This window comes from Choristoneura fumiferana, chromosome 27 (genome assembly GCF_025370935.1).
Source record: "Choristoneura fumiferana chromosome 27, NRCan_CFum_1, whole genome shotgun sequence".
NCBI classification, from domain to species: domain Eukaryota; kingdom Metazoa; phylum Arthropoda; class Insecta; order Lepidoptera; family Tortricidae; genus Choristoneura; species Choristoneura fumiferana.
Genome location: NC_133498.1, coordinates 8,401,772 through 8,407,226, shown reverse-complemented (window position 1 = coordinate 8,407,226; position 5,455 = coordinate 8,401,772).

The window sequence follows — 5,455 nt, the reverse complement described above, 5'->3', positions numbered from 1 at the left end:
GGCTAAACCGCCAGGCCAGCACCACGGCTTTTTGCTACATCGTCTTCTTCTTCAACTTAAGAGTTATACTCTTGTCGGTGGAGTATCTTTTGTAACATACAACTGTAAAAATACCTGCCAAGTTCGATAAGGTCAGACTCGCGCTTAGCCGGTTTTGTTGCACGTGCAAAAAGCTTTAGATTATGACAAATTGCGTCAACATAAAGGAACCTTCTCTGGACCATTAGGGTTATTCTGAGTGTCACCCCACTCCCTTTGTGTGCACCTTGGAGGCTGGTGCAAGGGGGAGGAGATCGCCTTCCATTTTTAGGATTCCATCAAAGTCAAAAGATCTTTATTAAATTTAGGCAATAACAATTAAATTATATCTATATGTACTTGGTTTGGTTATGTATTTAACTAAATGTAAACCAGCTTCAGCTACCAGATTTAGTACATTCAAGGATTTTAAACATTTTACATATCTATCATTGTAATACAAAATAGACTAGTGTATTTCAATACAGAAATGTAAATGTTTAGATAGTTTACTGGGGGGAATTTTAATATTTAAGACACCAATTGACGTTGTTTTGTTTACATTTAGTTAAATACCTATCTAATCCAAGTATACAGATTGAATCTCAAGCAAGCGACGGATTCTAAAATTAAACCATGAGCGAAGCGAGTAGTTCAAAAAAGTATAGGTACTGACTGAGTGTAGCTGATGGTTTCAATTAAGGCACGAGATGCTGAATAACTTTACAGACGAGCGAAACACACTTTTTCATCTCACTACAGCGAGAAAAATAGTACAGGGCAGAAATCATACTTAAGTTGATATTTAACTCGCTATTTTCTATAAATTGTACCGTTCCCGGAAAATCCATTACACAGGGTGTGGTCGGGAAAATTCGAGAACACCCTGTTATTGTCGAGGGCGAGGTCGCTAATTAATTATTTATTTTGCTTTATTTGGGCTGCAATTATCTTTGGGTAATTTGTTGGAGATTACTGGCGCTTCCTACATTATTTATAGTACATTTTTAAAATAAGTTTACTGAACGAAATCTAAGATTTTTAGGTCTAGCCGGGATTTGATTTTGTGGGGGAGAGGCTATAGTAGAGACATCTCTATCAAGGCGGATGGTATGCCTACCGAAGTCCTAAGGAAGAGCGTTAGAAGTTGTGTATATGCGAATTCGATTGCGCGATGTAGGATTAGGTCGGAGCTTATATTTGCACACTAGATGTCATAAAAGAAGGAGCAAACGAGCATGCGGATCACCCGATGGGAACAATCACCGCCGCCCATGGACACCCGCCAACACGAGGGTATCACAGAGGGAGAGCAAAGTTCGAACTTCGTATCGTGCCGTCCTGCTGACGCTTACGTTATTTAATACGAGAGCGAGAGGGACGGTCCGAGAAGACCTTCGATTTTTGAATACCAAGCTTGAGTCAAAATCATGATACAATACAATACAATGACTCTATTCTACACCATAAATAGTAAACATGATCTTCAACTACATCACGTAATCCAAAATATTTCAACTGTTACTTGGGTTAGTTTGGACAACTTACCTATAATTCTCAAAATATCTTTGATTTAATAATTATCCAGCCGGATAGGTGCTAGAAATCGTTTCACTTCTATACAGCCAAGAAAACCCGTTTCAGTATTATCCAAAAGAAGTCACCCTTAACGTAAAACCATAAACAAAAAAAGCAAGCTCTTAATAAATCAACTTACGCGTTTAAAATTCAAAACCAGAAGCAACCCAAACTGAAGTGCCCTTATCTTTACAAACAATTGTTTATTGTTTAAATAACAAACAGCCAAAAACCGAATTACGCCTCTATGGCACGCGTGCAAACAAAACTTAAACAACAAAATTATTAAGAGACCCAAATGAATGGATTTCAAAGTTAACCAGGGGTCTTATAATACTGGTCGTTTAAAGGTCCAGTTTAAATAGATCTCTGTATGTTGTAATAGTTGTGTGTGTGTAGGGATCTAGTTATGATGGCTGTTAATACCAACGCGGCTTGAGCTCTATGGCTGCTTTAAATCCATCAAAGGAGAGTTATTTTAAATATTGCGCTGGTTACAATAGTCTTTGTACTGCAGTCATTACTCTGGTCAGTTTGCGGTTGACAGCTGATGTCCGTTTGTCCTTTGTAATTACAATAAATTTTAGGTTATTTTCGTAGCGCCGAAACTAACCTCAAATTTCTAAAGCGCGGGAAAAGTGACAGATGTCAAAGAGTTTTTTTTTAAGAAAGTTGCTTTGTAAGTGGCCAGTGTTTCCTGTAGTGACCGCTTGTAGCACTTTTCGATACCTCCTACGTATACTGGTACAAGTGACAAATTTCTGATTTTTAGTTTTTTGCATTTTTGTGATTAATATTTCCTTATTTACCTACCACAAAAAATTTGGACGGATATTCCTATTAGTTTTGGAAATAAAGTGACGTATATGAATGCATCTAACACCGTTTTGCTAATCGGTACAACGTATACTGAGGCAACCGACATGCACCACTATACGCGGCACCGATATTGTCGCGGGGCCGGGGAAGTCGAGTGTAACTGGCAGTTGCCTCAGTGTACGCGCTAGCCGTCGCTGCGTGCGGACCGTTTAAACTGTTCTACGAGCACATAATTTGATAGTTGTTAGGCACGGGCCCTACACAGCGCTACGTCATCGCGTCAGCACCTCGTACGACAACTCAACGTCACGGCGCAACGTCACGACACTACGTCACCACGCTACGTCGCCGACACAGTGAATTAGGCAATCAGTTTCGAACTAATTACAAAACCAGTGTGCACAGTGACTCGCGGCCTTTTCGACACCTAACATCGGGTCCTATAGGACAACACGAAACCATTCGTGATAGTTTAAGTAAAACTTGTATTCTTTTATCATTAAATTTTATTATTATTAAATCCGCAATTATAATTCATCTCCTCCGCTGCTGCCCCCTCCATAATTGGCGCAGTCGTGAGTCGAGCCGAGTCGGTACGCGAAATCTAACATCGATATCCGTCCTGATCACGTTCTACGTGCACGTTGGCTCTTCAAAGAACCTGAGCAGCACAGACGAGGAGACCATTTTGCCGCCTGAGTAAGAGGAAGAAAAGTGACATCGTGAAATGTGGTGGCTTCATCTACCGATGTGGACATGGATCAGCTTGGCCCTAACCCAAGAAACCACCTTGAAAGTTTCGATGATGGACCTGGAATCCTGCTTTTAAAATGGGACCAACAAAAGTCGTTTCCCACTACCACACATTTTTGCAAAGCATTCAGCTTGGCAAATTACATGACGACATTGACCTCATCAAAACACAGCTTACTAACGCAAGTAATTCCTTAGCAAATAATACATTTCGTTTCTTCCAATCCCAAATTAAATATTTGTATGCTAAACTCAATAAGGTTTCGGCGCAGTTGAGTACTTTCTCTAGCAAAAGAGTGCGACGAGGACTTATAGATCCTTTAGGTTCAGTTATTAAAAGCATAAGCGGCAACTTAGACCATAATGACGCCATTAGATATGATCATGCTCTCAAAATTCTAAAAACAATGACGAAAAATTGTCGAAAACTTTTAATGAACATATAAGCTTAAATAAAAAATGGATGGTTGAACATAAGAAAATATTGTCAGCATTGAATACCAATCAGCAAATTTTAAGTAAAGATTTATTAAATTTAAAGAATGACAGTATGTTAAGCAATGGAAAACTGCTGGATTATGCACATCTTGCCCAAATGTTTAATATCGTTAGTGAAAATATAAACGACTTATATACCGAATTATTACGTATAGAAAACATATTAGCTTTCAGTAAGTTAAGTAATGTGCACCACTCTATTTTAAGTATAAGTTCTCTAAAGGACATGATTGGGAAATTGCACGAGATATATAGCAAAGATCAAATCTTAGATTTAGATACTAGAGATTACTATAGCTTCATAAATGTAGGTTCTTATTTTTCTAAGAATGATTTAGTAGTTGTCCTAAAAGTACCAATTATTTGTCAAGGCTCATTTGATTTTTATAAGTTATGCCCATTGCCAAACAAATACGGGCGCATCCTTATTCCTCCATATCCTTTCATAGCAACCAACCCTCAAGAATATGTGTACGTAGAGGCAGAATGCCCTAAATCCGGCGACTGGTACATCTGCCAACAAAAACTCAGCCATCAGATTCGTACGGAGCGAGACTGTATTCACAAACTCATTCATTTACAGGAGATAGATGGAACGTGTAAAACCACGCCTATCTCTCTGTCTAAGGAGGCTCTATTGGAGCTGGACGATCAACATTATGCCATAACATTTCCAAATCCTACTAAAGTACAAATCAACTGCCAGCAGGAGCAACATATCATTTTGAACGGAAGTTACGTCGCAACTATCCCGCAACACTGCTCTCTCAAGTCTTCACAGTTTACTATAGTAAACATTAATAACAAACTCCGAGGCCAACCACTGAAAATAATGTCAATACAACCAGAAACCAGAAGCCAGCAATCTAGCCCCATGTTGAGAATGAACTCTATCAATTTGAGCAATCTTGAAGCTATCGAGCAACAAATATCTATGGAAAAGCCGATCGAGACAAATGCGATCCAATCTTCAACCCTCTACCACACTACATTACCATTGTACCTTATCATACTATTCGGAGCAGGTGTAACAGCCTTCATACTATATCGAAAACATCGAGCCAGAGCGAAAGTCGATATCAAGCAAGATAATATAGAGCTGAAGAAAGCCGCTACATTTGCACTAAACCTAGCAAATAGTAGCTCGACTTAGAGGGGAGGTGTTAGGCACGGGCCCTACACAGCGCTACGTCATCGCGTCAGCACCTCGTACGACAACTCAACGTCACGGCGCAACGTCACGACCTACGTCACCACGCTACGTCGCCGACACAGTGAATTAGGCAATCAGTTTCGAACTAATTACAAAACCAGTGTGCACAGTGACTCGCGGCCTTTTCGACACCTAACATCGGGTCCTATAGGACAACACGAAACCATTCGTGATAGTTTAAGTAAAACTTGTATTCTTTTATCATTAAATTTTATTATTATTAAATCCGCAATTATAATTCATCTCCTCCGCTGCTGCCCCCTCCATAATTTAGTATATATAAAAAAAAAACATGTTTTGGTTTGGCAAGACCACAATAGCCGTATTTCTCATAGACAGTCATGGAAACTAAATCCAATGTGAAACCTTTTCGTGATCTATTTCGCTATGATTTCTTTGGCAAATGTATGGGATGTCAACATAACATTGGTAGTACAACGGTTCCATCCCAGTACCAGTACGTGATTCAATTTCCTCGGCTATACCTACATGTACGCGTGCTAGAAATATAACATTGCAGTATTACATTGCATTTTGGTAGTTGAGCATCCAAAAAGAAAAACAGTAAATTAAAAT